Source organism: Centruroides sculpturatus, unplaced genomic scaffold, assembly GCF_000671375.1.
Source record: "Centruroides sculpturatus isolate CEXI.00-Female unplaced genomic scaffold, Cexi_2.0 scaffold764, whole genome shotgun sequence".
Taxonomy (NCBI): Eukaryota; Metazoa; Arthropoda; class Arachnida; order Scorpiones; family Buthidae; genus Centruroides; species Centruroides sculpturatus.
In genome coordinates, this window is record NW_019384991.1 from 158,577 (window position 1) to 174,149 (window position 15,573).

The window sequence follows — 15,573 nt, forward strand, 5'->3', positions numbered from 1 at the left end:
ATTCGTTTATAACGCGGGTGGTCCAAAATTCGGTTAACCGACCGCTTTCAAAGAAGCTGCACGTTCCAATGCTCCAAACCTGTTGTAACCGTTTTTAAAATAACTGGAAAAAATATATCTCGGTTAACTGACTTTTGAGCCTCTCTGTACTTAGAAAATTTATCATCTTTTTAAAAAATTCTAGTATTTATAAATATAAAGTGTATATATAGATCCAGAAAAATCCATTGATTTGAAGGATAAGGTGATTGTGAATATGTAGATGAGCATCTTTGGATGATCTGATTCCTCAAAATCTTTCATTTTAAAGAATTAAATCATCCAGATTTAATTCCTCAAGATGCAAGAAGAGAGTATAAAGCCTACACGTATGACACTCAGTAGAATTGAAGAAGTATGACATAGAAATTCGAGTAAGTTTGACAATGTAATCCTTCGAGACATAAAAAAACAGTCGAAGATATTAGAGGAGGTTCTTATGCTTATAGTTTAATGACTAAACCGAAATATTGTAAACCTTACGTATAATTACGGGGCAACTTGTAGCGTTATTCATATATGTTTATAGACGTTATCTGATTTTTTTTAAAGTGTTCTTTTGATGCTAGAAAATAGAAACTCCCCCCTGTATTGAGTAGAGCACCATTTTTCTACGTAAGAAAAAAAAAAGCAATTTGGCCATTTAACTAACGCGACCTGACAAACTTTACTTGGCACGACATCGCTGTTTACATTATTAATCTATAAAAGTAAAAAGGCGAGATATTTTTTCTCAATTAAGTATAGGATAATGCTATTACTCTTTTATATTCGGAATTATCCATCATCTAACTTAATTACCGCACCAAAGTTACTTAATTTCTAACTAAAACTTTTGCTATTTTTTTTTTAACGGTAAAAAGTTTAAATACGGATTTTTATCAATGTCACACCGTATTTTAAAAATACATTAAAAGCTTATTACAAAGAAGAAACCGAAAATTCAAAGAAACGAGATCAAAGGTGAGGAATTTTAATGCATTTTTTCCCTATGACTATTTTTAAAATGTTAAGTACCGAACAACATATAAAGTGTTCTTGAGATTTAGACAGGTGAGACATCGATTTCTTAACGTTCACGAGCAAATTAGAAAGAAAATAAAAAAACAGAATTAGCAATATTTATTCTGTAAACTAAGGAAGTTATTGTAAGGAAGCTCATTTACAGAAGGCTCGGTTATCAGAAAAAGTTCGAAAGTGGTTCAATCTCTGGAGAGAGAATCGAGTTTGCTTCAAAACTCTTTATATATATATAAAATTTTTCCAACCAATTTTATATATAGTATATAAAATTGCTTGAAATATATATTCAAAATATAAAGGTTAACAGAATAGAATGGTTCCTCCTTTTCTACTCTATAAAGTTTGTTTTGAAAGAAAAAAAAGAGGATAAAGGATAGAAGGCAATTGTAAATTTAATCCTTAAAAAAAGAAGAAGAAAAATAATTTTAAAAAGTTTCAAATTCGTTCAAAAATTCTATTTCTTTCTTACACAAATCACAGTTTAAAATATTTTTAAAGTAAAAATTGATATATTTATATTTAATATGGAAAAGGAAAGCAATTTTATTTATTTCTTTTTTAAACTTTAAAACCCGTCTTTAATTTTATTGAATAATTTATATCGCATGTTATTGAATAAAACTAAACTTTCTTCCATCCAAACTTTATTGTTTTTATTGCGTTTTGGGATTTACGAAAGCGCAGACCGGCCAACGAAGGAAATTAGAATTGTATCTTGGTATAATTGGAGGAGGAGGAGGAGGAGGGAGAGAAAAGTAACAAATATTCACTGACCTCCTCCATTTTATCTCCTCTGTCGCGCGCCATATTTCGGTAAACACTCAAAGGATCCTGTGAAAATAAGGATTGGCTCCTCTTCAGATTTCTGATAATTATTTACACTAATTAAACGGAAAGGAAACTAAATTTTCTATGCGATTAGAAGCTGGAAACTTCTCTCTCGGTAAGAATAAATGATTTAAGAAATCATCGGCTGTTATTGAGAAGGAGCTTAGAGAAGCGATAACGAGAGTGTCGAGATTTACAGATAATTTCCTTTAATGATGTGCCGACACAAAAGTTTCCCATTGAAGATATAATTTAAGAATATTCTCTAATGGAGAAAGAAGATGATGATGAAACGTATTGGGGTATTGTTGACCTTCGGAGTCAATAACATCTGTAAGCTGCGACAAACATCCTGGCCGAAACGGAAAATAATGTGTCACTAAATGCTCATAAAATCTTATGAAAATGACATATCGACTTTTTTTTTAACACGCGTATAGATCGAGAATAATGATATAAATAAACGAAACGAGTGAATTTTTTTATTCCCTTATACGGATTTATTTAACGTAAATTTTAACAAAGTAGCCTCATAAATTTATTATTTTCCTCATCAATTATTAAAAAACTGATTTACGTTTACATAAAAATTACTTTCAATTTGTCATTTCTATCAGAAAGAAAACCCTTACAAAATAGAAACTGTATATTAATTTATGACTTATTTTTCTTTTTCTGAAACAGAAAAAAATCTGCATTAATATATAATTAATTTGTTTTAAATTAAAAATTTCGACTAATTTTTCGGGTTTTGAACGTCATAAAATGCGTTTTATTCTATAAAATTTAGTTTTCTTCTTCGGCTAAGGACTTGATCTCTGAGCTGTCATTCGTCTGAGAGAAGCAACGATGGATGGAAGGGATTGAGTTTCTAAGGATTGACTTCCCTTCGACTGTAAGCATAACCTAGAGTCTGTATCCTTCACTTGGAGAGTTTTAAACGAAGGGCTTGAATATATCGAATGGTCTTTTAAGTAAATGGCAACTGAAGGCATAAACAGGACTCGAGTTTCTTACCCCTCTTCAATGGAAAGGATAAATAAGAGGCTCCATCTCTACTGAACCGATGCGCTTCGATTAGGAACTTCTATAAAGGATTTATTATATCAGAATATATTAAAGGATTAAGAAACTTATAAGATTAACGATAAATGATTTAGAAAATGTAGATTGAATTTCTACAGGAACATTTTCTGTCGTGTGAAAGCATTATTGTGAAGGTGGGGGTCGAGCATCTCTAACGAGTCGTCGTTTAATTAGAAATCTATAAATAAAGGATGTAAAAAAAAAACAGGAATTTTTGGCGGCGGAGATATTATTCTATGTGGAAAAATCGAAATGTGACAGAGTTATCTAAAATCGAGCCCCTAAATCATAAAAAATCGATACGTAACAATAGAAAAATAACAATACGTACTGCATCAAACAGCAGCCATTGTAAGTTACTTGTATATTTAAATCACATGTATTACTCTACGATTATCAGCAATCGATTTCCTGTAATTAAAGTGGGGAAAAAATATATGTAAAATTCGAAAAAAAATATATTTTTTTTCTAGTATTAACATGAAAAAAACTTGTTTTTCTTATTCAAAACTCGGAAATTTTATTGTTTCGCCTCTTCAAATTACTAGAAACCGGTCGATATTTATAAAATAATTCGAAATTTATTATTATTATTATTAAACTCTGCATTTTGATTGTACCGTTTTCAAAATATCGATTTTTTTTAAATTAATTAAAATATAAAATAAACAATCCGTTTTCGTTCATAATTATATTAAAACTTAATTATCGAAACTTAAAAATAGTAAAAGTCAATCAGACATTTCCTCGTTCGGTAACTAAAAATCGACCAATAATAGTTAAAATATTAAAATTTATTATTATTGTTATTCGTAATTGTTAAAGGAGAGAATATTATAATCGAAAAATCACAATATTTAATTATTGGATGCGGATGAGGATGCGGAAACAGCGAGTTTTCAGTCTGCGATGTTCCCTGATAAACCGGAAGATTGAAGAAAAAATAGTATTCTTTTTACAGTTTTTTACGTAAAATATTTTAAATGTATTCTATATTTTTGCCGTAAAACGTTACAAGATTGGGCGAAGTAGATTTTTGCATAATATCTGTTTTACAATTGTTTCGTCAAGAGAATTATTGAACGAGTTTTGATCGAATGTAAAATTGTATTGGTGAGATAATTATTAAGCGTGTTAATTAATTTACGTTTTAATAAAATTTTGTAACTAAATAAATGAAAGAAGTTTTTGATAAATTCTTAAATGAGGAAAAATGGTAAATGGGGATTTTTTTTAATATTTTGAACAGGATACAATAGGATGAGGATGCACAAAAGGATGTTTGTTCCGCCAGAATAAACATTTTCTCCTTTAAATTACATTGTTTTTTTATGAAAGTAGATTACGTTAACAACAAAATTTAACCAATAAATTTTAAAAAATGATAAATATTCGTGGTTAAATGCACCAAAATCTAATTACATTACTTAACCATTTCGTTCGCATGCGACCGCTATATTAAAATAGCATTATATGACGCCAAATTGTGAATGGAGAAAGAAATTTCTCTTTCATTTTTCTCTTGTTCTAATTGCTAGACTTGTTAATTGTCTATATTATTTGCAGAACTTTACGATTACACCGCTCAATTCATTTCATTTTATTTGGAAACTTTGTCGTTCCGATATTTTGCTCCGCCTAATTTCTTTGCTTTAATTCGTAACTCGTTAAAATTCTCATTAAATCTCAATAATTAATTCTGAAAATATCGTAATATTACGCCAAATTTATTGTTTAGTTATCGATATAATTATATTTTCATTAATGTAAAGGAAGGGAAAAAAAACCTCTCCGCTCAATCGCCGATGCCATCACCTTTTAGCAAAATGACCATTTCAAGCCCGATGCTCCGCCCAATTTCGTAAATATTTAAAGTCTAATCTCATTGGAAAGGCTTGGAAACGAATAATTAAATTCTTTTTAAAGCTTTTACTTTTAAAGAATTGGCAACGAAGAAAATTGATCGAGTAAAATCGAATGAAAATTATCGATTATAATTTGGAATTTTTACCGAATCAGCAAGAGAGATTTTTAACTTCTATCACAAAACAAATCTTTTTCGTCGTCGATCGTTATTTTCTAAGTCCTAATTACATCTGAATCTCTGGAGATGCGAATGACTGATTTACAAACATTACTTCGTGTCCCATTAATCACTCACTGCCCATCCTCATGCTTGGTTTTTAATGCGGATGAGGTCCACGTCCACTTTCATTTTCGAATTCATAAGCGTAATACTTCGATTCTAAAGCTAACTTCTAATGAAAAAGTCATTTTGGGCGGAGTTAGCCTTTACAAGGGTGCTGCGGCACCAGAAATTACCAAAGCAATCACTTTTGTTACCTTAAAATAAATAAAATAACTCCGCATAGCATTACTTCAATTACTTGAGCGAAAAATGGGCACGTGCTTTTATCCCACCCCCCAAATCTGCCACGAGCAGCACTTTTATCCTCAAAATGCTGGATACGCTACCGACGAGTGATAAAATTATAGCGATTAGTAGCCCGACCTTCTTAACATTTTGGGCGGAGCACAAATCGAATAGACTCTGACAGAAGCCGTTAACTTTTTAAGATAAACAAAATATTAATTTGATAGGATTTTATGTAGTTCTAGCCGTTTTGGGCAGAGTTTTTATAATAATAATAATAATAAATAAGATAAACAATAGTAATAATAGAAAAAATGACAATAAACAACATTTTGGGAGGAGTCCCCCAGAATATATTCCAACAAACTTACACTAGAATGTATCTTAAAGCTTAAAAAATTCAAACAAGTAATTCGAAAGCATTCTTGAAGTATGAATGAATAAAACATGAATTATTCAACTTTTAATAAACAAACCTTCTACAAGAATTTACTTTTGCTTTCTATTTTAATTTGCAGAAAAGAAAAGGGAAAAAAACTCCCGGCATCATTTAAAATTCTACTTGTTAAATAATTAAATATTAAAATAGTGAGTCAAAAGATAGTGAAAATTTTCCTTTTTTTTTTCACTTTCACTTTTGAGGATTTTTCCTTAAATTTCTTTATTATTATCATCTTATTTATTTATTTTTTTAAATTAAAGTTTCACAAACGAACATTTCGAAGAATTACAACATGCTTAAGAGGCGATTCACACAATTTATATTCAAAATAAATTCCCCCAGTCGTAAAATTTCCATAAATTTGTTTACAGTTTTAAAAATAAAGTAAAAAGTAAGTAAATAAATAAAATAAGAAACGAAATCGAGAACCGGAAAGAATCGAAATCGTCTCGAGATATATTTATGCCACTGTGAATAAATAAGAAAACTTTTCCAAGTTACAATTTCGTAAATCCTTCAATATTTTTTCCCCCTGTCAAAAAAATTCCCTAAATTCGGGGAGATTTCATTGGTTTAGGGAATTTTCGAACCTGTTTATGAAATCTTACGGGGTATAAATATTTATCGATGAATTAAAAACTGTAATAGTATTTTAAGCCATATTATCATTCACGTTATATAACGTCTCATTGATTAGGAGACATCTTTATTTCATTCGATATTGATTCTGTTCCGGTTTTCTTAACTAACAAATGTTAAGTAATTGCCAGCTGCCATTGCGGTGAGGAAAATCCCGAACTTCAAACACATGAATATTCTTCTTACACCAGCCAATATATTAGATCACAGCGCAGGCTTGCTCCTTCCCAATATTAAAAATAATGATAATTTTTTTTTAGTGATTTTTGCGCTTCGGCCCCTTCCCAAAATTGTTAGAAATTTCCACGTTAACTTTTATTATTATTATTATTTAACGCGGAAATCACCGAAGAGTGTAATTTTTATTTCCTCGTCTGGCATCCTTTAGGGAAGCCTCACAAATTTTTGTTTTAATTCTGTCTGTATAGAAACTAAAAATAAAACAATGTGAATGGACTATATTTTTATTTTACATTTACAGAAATTAATTCTGTTGATTAATTCAATATATATATATATATTAAAACAGGTAGGGACGTGTGTGAAAGTCAGTGCTCCCTCCCAATATCCTTGATGCAACGTGTAAAAAATCTGTCAAGGTTCGAAAATTATTATTATTACAGAAATGTTTGAAGGTTAATTTAAGTGTAGGATACGAGTTAGCCTTTTTTTTTTAAAAAAAAAAGTAAACTTTAGCCCAATTTTACTAACTCTAAACTACTTTATCTATTGTATAACGGTAACAGTTAAACATTCAAGTTGATTTTTCCGTAGTGGGTAACTCGTTTCGGTTACGAGACTCCCTTTACGGAGGAGTTAATTTAATTTAGTTAACGTTAAAATTGCTTATTTATTGATTGTTATTTACTAGTTTTATAGATTTTTATCGTCATTATGTAATACTCACAGTCATTGGTTTTGTCGTCCGGCTCGACAAAAGCACATCTTGGTAGAAGGGAAGTCTGCCAGCGGCTATCGGCGTGTCACGTGTTTGGGGTCACACTTCTTAAGCTTGCATTACGTCCGTCGTGTTTATCGTAACGTAACCGAATCATCGTAACATGGTCGAGCGAAAGAATAACTAGTAGCCGTCGTTGCTGCAGCCAAAATGAAGACGGTGCGCGTAAAACCGCTGCGCTTTCTGCAGGTCCGTTCCATTATGTATCACCAAGGCGATGGTGTGGGATGGCAAAATGGGTGGGCTACGACAAAACAGCATCCTTTAAGGATAATTCCGAGATGTTACAGCCCAGTCGACTTGGCCGTTTCCTAACATCGCCTATTATCTGTTTTATTTTTCTTTTTTTTTTTTTATCAAGGATCTAAGGGCGACTCTCGTCCCGTTACCACCTTTTTTTTTCAAGCTACACCGATAGAATTCCACTGACGATAAGATTAAACTGCACTTCTGCTACGGAAGATGGTGCGTGAAGATTACTTTTTCTTCTCGACGGGTTCATATTTTTACCCTAAGTTAAGGAATATTCACACTATTTCTCTTCATCTTATGCCACATCCAATAAGGCGCCCGGAGATTTTACCTTAAAGCCAGTTTGAAATTTTCCAATGCAAATATTTTACTTTGGTGACGTTATTTCTGAACTTTAGTACTTTTTCGTGTATATAGAAAGCTGTCTTTTTGAATATTTTGTCTACGCGGATTAAGTTAATGAATCGATTAAACAAATTTCGAAGACAGAAAGTGAATAGATAAATTATTTTCTATGTAATAAAATTGATAGAGAATAAAAATGAGGTTGTAACATCCTACACACTACTCCAGCTTTAAAAATTTTCTATGAAAAGTTAAATAAGGTTAATAAAAAGTATTGTAGACCGANTATATATATATATAAGTTACTTTACGTAATGTAAAACACGTGTAAAAAAGACACGTATGCATTATAATGTCGAATTTTGGGCGGAGAAAATGATCTTTTCGAGGTACTTACATTTTGTTTCTCAGTATTTATGTATACAAATTTAATGAAAGTTTCTCTGTATATTTTCTTATTTTCTTTCCGAATTCCTCAGAACATTATTGGAAATTGTGTTTATATAAATGCCAAGGAGAAACATATTATAGAAATTATTAAAACTATTAAATAGGACGGAGTTTTCATTTCGTACAAGACAAAAATTTCGCGTTAGATGTTCAAATTATTTCCAAAGATTCTCTAATATATAAGAGAAGAATAAATATAAACTGTAACGCTAAAATAACGTAAGCTCCGCCCAATATTAATTATATTCTCCGAAGTAAATATCAAGAAGAAAATCAATAGAACGTCAATAGAGTAATGAATGTTGTTATAACATTAATAATAATGATATATGCAAGCAACATTATTATCTCTGGAGTAATTTTGTGCTAATTCCTTATTAAGATGTTTTTTTTTTTAATTCCGTAAGAAAATCTTCGATTTAATTAGAGAAAAAATTATCTATACTTACACGAATGAATTGAAAATTAGTGATAAAAAAGAAAAAAATGTATATGTATTTATGAAATAATGTATTTATGTAAAAATGTAATGTGTAATATGTAGGGGACATTTGTAAAGCCGGACATGAAACATTTTATAAAATAAAAGGTTGGCAGCACTGTCTGTTACGTCGTGATTCCTATCAGCTACGTAGTATTGACATATGATGTTACGCTCGCGCGTTTTGATCAGTGTTTCGTGCAACCAAAAACTCGCTGTTGGAAGATTTTACTCTTTCAGGAAGTGTTTAACACAAAGTTTTTAGATATGTTTATAAATGTGGATGATAACGCGTTTCGTGCTGTTTACTTACCATATATCAAAATTTCGATAGGTAATTTCTTTCCAAAAATGATTAGAATAAAACATGGTGATGTGGGGCAACCTCGTACACATTCTCGGGGCATAAAAGGGCAGCTCTATAGTGTCCGGAATTTCCTCGAGGTCACTTTTTGGTATATTTGCTCGGTTTTTCTCATATTACTCTATAATTTTGGACAGGAGCCGATCCGTGTTCATTTTCCTTATATATATGTATAAATTAACGAATCTATTGTGTTTCGATTTCTGTGTAATGTATTTCATTCCTTTATTGCCTTTGTCTGCAAAATCTTGGCTATTTTCTTCTAGCCGCTTGTCGTTGCCCTAGGTATACTATCCGCCATTAACCCGTACTATAGAGAACACTGCATAGTCGTCTAATTTTTTTACTTTTTGGGGAGAAAAAACAGGTTAGATTTTTTAAATGTCGTAAACCATATATTAGCGAACAGATTAGAGTATCAATTCATATAAAAAGATCAAAGTTTTCTGTAACCGGTTTCCTGATACAGAACTACAAAATCTTGTGTTCCCGATCTCCCAGTCTTCCCTTAAAAATATACTTACTATTTCCGCTCGAAATAGTACTAAAACGGGCATTCTGTACAATATCAAACCATCCATTTCAAAGAATAATACAATATAAAAATATATTTAAAAAACAGAGTAGTAAATTTAATTTAAAAAATGCCATAAAATATTTTATAATGTGCTATAAATACGGAAAAACAATTACTATATCCTCCTAAATTAATCATATCAGATTATGATTTTTTTTAAACTGTAAAAAAAGGAGCATTAATTAATTTTACGCCCACACGAGATTGTTTTCTGGAACAAAACCATGTTAAAAAATGCCTTCATAACAATTTCAGAAGCCCCCGAGTGTAAACGTGTTAGCTGTCCATAACACGTGTGGTTATTTACGCGTAAGGGATGCTTCCAATCACATTATTTTATTTTTTTCGCCATTACGTAGGAATATGAGATAGATTCAGTTTACGATTAGACTCTACAAAAATGTCTGAATATTTTCAATAAAAATATATTACTCCGCTTCCTCCTCTCCTGACCTGTTGAAAAATTCCATCTTCTATTCTGAATATCTTGCTTCGGATGGAATTTATAAGTCGAATAAATCTTATAAAAATATGTTTAACACCAAATAACTTTATGTTTTTAAATAATATATGTTTAAAATTTGAAAAAAAAAACTTCAGTTTTAATTATAGGGAATATTTTTATGCACGTTTATATTATTTTATATAACCTTGCGTGGATAGCGTGGAGCAAAATGACTTATCTTTTGTGATAATTTTATTAATTTTCAGTAACGAATGCATTAAATAATAGATCTTTTAATCAACTTACTGATTTAAACTTTAGTTACAGTCGATTTTAATCCTTTTAAATCCTTTGGAGCTCTCGACAGAAATCAAAGTTTATCCCAAAATTGTTTAATGCATCTTCTGGGATTTAAATACATTTAATATTATCATTTATAATTATTATTTTAATATTGAACATGCTAAATTTTTAACAGTTTCCTACATCGAATTTAAAAATTCTCTCAAAATTGAGACAGTCATATGTTTATCGATGCAAAATTTCAATTAAAATCTAGTATATATTTTGAATTTTAGAAATACATTTTACAATATAATAAATTCGAGGATATTTCTTTTATAAAATTAATACTAAATAAACAGGAAAGAGTACGAAATTTTATAGTTTTCGGCACTTACTCTGCCATCTGTTGCGCGCGTAACATACTAATGACGGAAGAAATTTTATAAATTTGATCAATTTATGCAAATAAGCTAACGCGTTTCGTTGCTCACTTGTGTTAAAAGTGTTCGTAACGAGTAAAGAAAACCGGTAAAATAGAAAAAATGATATTGGTTTATAGATAAGGACCACTCGGTTTTGTATTCTAACAGAAATTCGATAGGAGTAAATATTTAAAATTATGATTGTTATTAATTGTAATTAGCAAACAATAAATTTGGTAAATGAATTTGTTGTGTATTCCCGGTAACGGTATTCTTTGTGGAGGTGGAGTGGGAGAAAGCCATTTGTTGACGCAGTGACAAATAAGACCGCGATTCCCTTTGACAAGCTGGTAATCCTTCATTAAACCCTCTGGGAATGGATCTTTCCCATTTCCTTTCGTCGCATGTTGCAAGAAAGCATTATAATCGCCTAATGCATTTATCCGATCGATTTCGTATACTGTCAATCATTAAATACGTGTTTATTCATTCCCTTTATGCTAATTCGATAGATTTTAAAAAGGCGTTGGATAGTTAAAACAGGAAAAAATTCCAGCATTTGACCTCGGGATATTTGATCTTTTGTCCGTTTTGGATTTACGACGTGCAGATTGTCTTAGAAAACTGCAATATACTCTGCCGACCGCGCTATAAAAATGAGCAATAAATAAAGATTAAATAACAGAATGTCGAATTATATACCGTATATTACGTGAGGTTGGTGTTCGATGATGATACCTGTAATAAACAGTACGGAATTTCATATTAGGTAATGGATCGGTGACATATATGGCTCGAGTTATATGGGAGCACGAAGTAGAGTACGATAACTCGTTCCGAAAGGGAGCCTTTGCCAGCTTTAGATTAGTACCAAGCTTAATATTCGTTACTGCTCGAAAATCACAAATTTTCTACCGGATTTAACATCTCAATATTGTTCCATTAAAATATAATTAGGTAGGCTTTCCGCCAATAAATCAGGTTAAATTAACCCGTTAGACAAAATGAACCTTTTTTAATCGACCCCGAAAATGTCTTATCGACTACTTTAAAGACTCCAGGCTATGCTAATTTATATTTTGTGCATCGATATTATAAGGCATTTATTTCGTTTCCTTAACATTTTAAACCTTCCAATCGAATATTTTTATTATTTTATTTTTAGTTTGAAAAGAAATGTAGCCATTTTTAAACTTAAAACATTATGCTACTATGGTTTAATTTAATAATAATAAAAAGATATTTTAGATCAACAGAATTCTCAAAAGAGATCAGGCAAACTTGATTATTTTGTTTGCGGAATTTATTTTCTGAATGCCAAATAGTGGCCGCTTGGTAAATACGAATCGACGTTTTGTAGAGGACCTGCTAATAGAGACTAATAATTTAAAATTTTATTGTTTCATTCATAACTTTTCAAGTTATACATTCTGTCGATATCAACTTACGGAATGGGAAATATAAGTTTAAAAATTTTTTTTAAAAATGGTTTGATTTTCTGGCTGATTATGGTGATGTAGACTATTCTCTAGCACCACGAAGAATCTGTGCTGTTCAGAGTCATATTCAGATAGGTGTCCGAAGGACAAAACCACTGAATATTGGTAGTTTGTTGAGTATCGAACCTTAAATGGGCTGGCCACGTGTAGAAAACCAGGAAAACTCTATGCCTAACTTAGAAGCCAGTTTTCCATAGAAAGTCTTTCCGAAAGGATCTCCCTTTGGCAGATCGACCATACGTTATGTTGCTATATCCCATAAATTCCAATGTGAAAGTGATTATTATTATTTTTTTTTACAAAGAATACGGATTGAAACTTCATTTTCAGTTTTGACACAGGTCATCTATTTACCCATAATGGATAAAATTAAGATAAGCCAAATATCCTAAGGCAACAGCGTTTTTTTTTTCATTTCTACTGACTACTAAAACGTCTCTAGACCTACGTAAAACAATGGCAAAATGCAAATTACTGGTATATTTTCTGATATATTCTGCAATATTCGCCAAAATCTCCCAAAGATCAGTATCAAAATCATCAAAAGAAAAATGTTAAATCTCCATTTCTTTAGTAGACAAAAGAATAAAATGATTAAATATAGAGATGTAGTGCGACAGCCTATAGGGAAATTATAGATGAACTTTGGCACAGATCTTAAGATATGTAATATTAATACAAGACGTTTAAATTTAAAATAAATTTACATAAAATTCAATGTAAATAGTTAAATTTTACATTATTAATGTATTATTATTTAATTAGTCTACTTTTAGAAAAGTGCAGCCAAACACTAGAACATATCTTCTCTGCACACTGTTCGAGTAAAATACTGGCTTGTTATACACTTCCTGGTAAAAAGAAGAGGAAAATAAAATAATGAAAAAAACTAAAAATCCAATTCAAATAAATAGAAATTTGTTTTCCAGGAAAATAACTGAAATGTACTTTACTCAGACTCGGTTAATTTACATAATTGTATAAACCAAATGACGTTTTATATTAAATTCTACAAGCTCAATTATGATAATTCGAATAAAACTCGGCATAAAGAAATCGTTGGATTATTATCATCATTATTATTTTAAAATAACTGCAAAAATTGTTTAATAAAAAACAAAAAAAATAATCAACATTAAAAGTATGCAGCTTGAATGTAGTAGGAAAAATAATGAATCTGTACGAATTAAATATTGTCTGGATATGAAGATAATTATAAAATTTTAAGGAAGAATAAATATTTGAAATTTGACAGAATTAACGTATAAATTAAGGTATAATATGTAATTAAGTAGGAGAGAATATGACAGGAGCAGATCAAAGTTTACACGATCGTAACTTGTTAGATATTATGTGATGTAACTAACAAATATCTTCCATCCGTCTATTGAGCTATCAAATGAGGAGATTATCTAAAACGAATATCATCATCATCATCATCATCATAGCAAATTTCTATATAATCTCACTTTATTTATTTAGTAAATAAAAGCTATTTAAGTCTCTCCTTTCGCGATACTAAATTTATTAATTAGAAGTAAGAATATAAATACAGTAAATTAGATTTTGATTTTCTAAACGAATTATGAAGAGCGTGAATAAGTTTGTTTACATAATTACGAATTATTCGATTTTTTTGAAGTCATTTTAATTAATTAAGGATAATGTATCTTCCCTTAATCGAGTTGTTTCAAATATCTTCGTTTTTTGATGAAATTTATTTTATAAAACTAAGTGTTTTCGGAATTTCAATATAAAATTTATGCAAACGATTGTTAACCGCGTGAATTTTTTATTCAGGATTTTGTGAGTTTTTGTCGTCTTAAAGTTTAAGTAAAACTAAAAACTCTTAAGAGATTCTACTGAAAATCCTTCTAAACTCTATTACTAAGATTACAAAAACTCGTTGTTGTAGTTTTCTCGTAAAGCAAAGAAGTTTGACAGAGAAACGGATGTTGAGGATAAATGCCAGGAAAATTTACTACTTTCTATTGCATACGCTGCAACGAATTTCGATAGAGTTTAGCGATTAATAACTAATCAAACTCGAAAATTTCTCGCAAAAAAAACTTTTTAAATTATAATTTCCAATCTTTCCTCTCTAAATTTTGGCGCTTTATATATATATAAAAATGTTAATTAAATTTCTTATGACTGCTGTTTATATATAAATATTATAAAGTCTCTGTAAATCCGCACGAAAAATATATAAATTTTCGGTTTAGCGGTAGACCATCACACAGCAGATAGCTAATTACTTCTCTTTATTTAATCACTGTAATGCATTTCGGTCCTATTAAAGAACCCTCTTCAGTACTACAAAATATAAATATTATAATAAACCTTATGCGAGTAAAACTACCAATGTAACAATTAATATTTTAGTTTTTCATTACCATTTAGGTACACAGCTTGGATTCACATTTCATTAGCACTTTCATATCAAGTGTATTTAGTAACGTTTTCTGATTGTCTATGGTCGTATTTCTAAACTACTATAATAAATATTATTCTAGATTAAAACATTATCTATAATTATACACAACAATTCCAAATTTTAAAAAATCATTCCAAAAAATTTTAAAAAATAAATTTTAAAAACATTTTACATAAGATTCTTAAAATTGTGATTAAATATAACTTATAAAATTTAATTTTTAAGTAACATACCGTTTACAATAAATCATACTCTAGGCTTCTGTTCAACGGTCCGTCGTTGGTACAATTCTAAATGACACACCCCCTTTGACTATTCTACGTCATGACATCATCTGTCAATTTCCTCTACTACAGAATACCATCTTTGATCTATTTGCATTCCGTTAGATACATTTATTAATTGATTGTTATTTTTATTATTATATTTCATTATTTCAACATGCTCTTTAAATTTTCTCTTATAAATATTCTTTTCATTATGTAATATTTGTACATTATTTTTATCTAATTTACAATTATTATTCTGAATTACGTGATTATACCATGGTGAATTATTATTTTTTAACCGTATAGCGGCCTCATGTTCTTTAATACGTTTTTCTAATTTACGACCTGTTTCACCTAT

The 15,573-nt window shown here is 30.0% G+C and overlaps 1 protein-coding gene across 3 annotated transcripts in view; it reads right to left on the minus strand.

The window, feature by feature from the left end:
- LOC111633021 (probable G-protein coupled receptor CG31760) overlaps positions 1-15,351 on the minus strand; it is an 84,809-nt gene extending 69,458 nt beyond the window's left edge. For 2 of the 3 annotated variants that reach the window (XM_023377542.1, XM_023377544.1), the window contains exon 1: positions 7,339-7,544. The gene's annotated coding sequence lies outside the window, so the exon portion shown is untranslated. Of the gene's footprint in view, positions 1-7,338; positions 7,545-15,179 lie in introns of those variants that run through there. The other variant, XM_023377546.1, reaches the window with a different exon arrangement.
- Between the last annotated feature and the right edge of the window lie 222 nt (positions 15,352-15,573).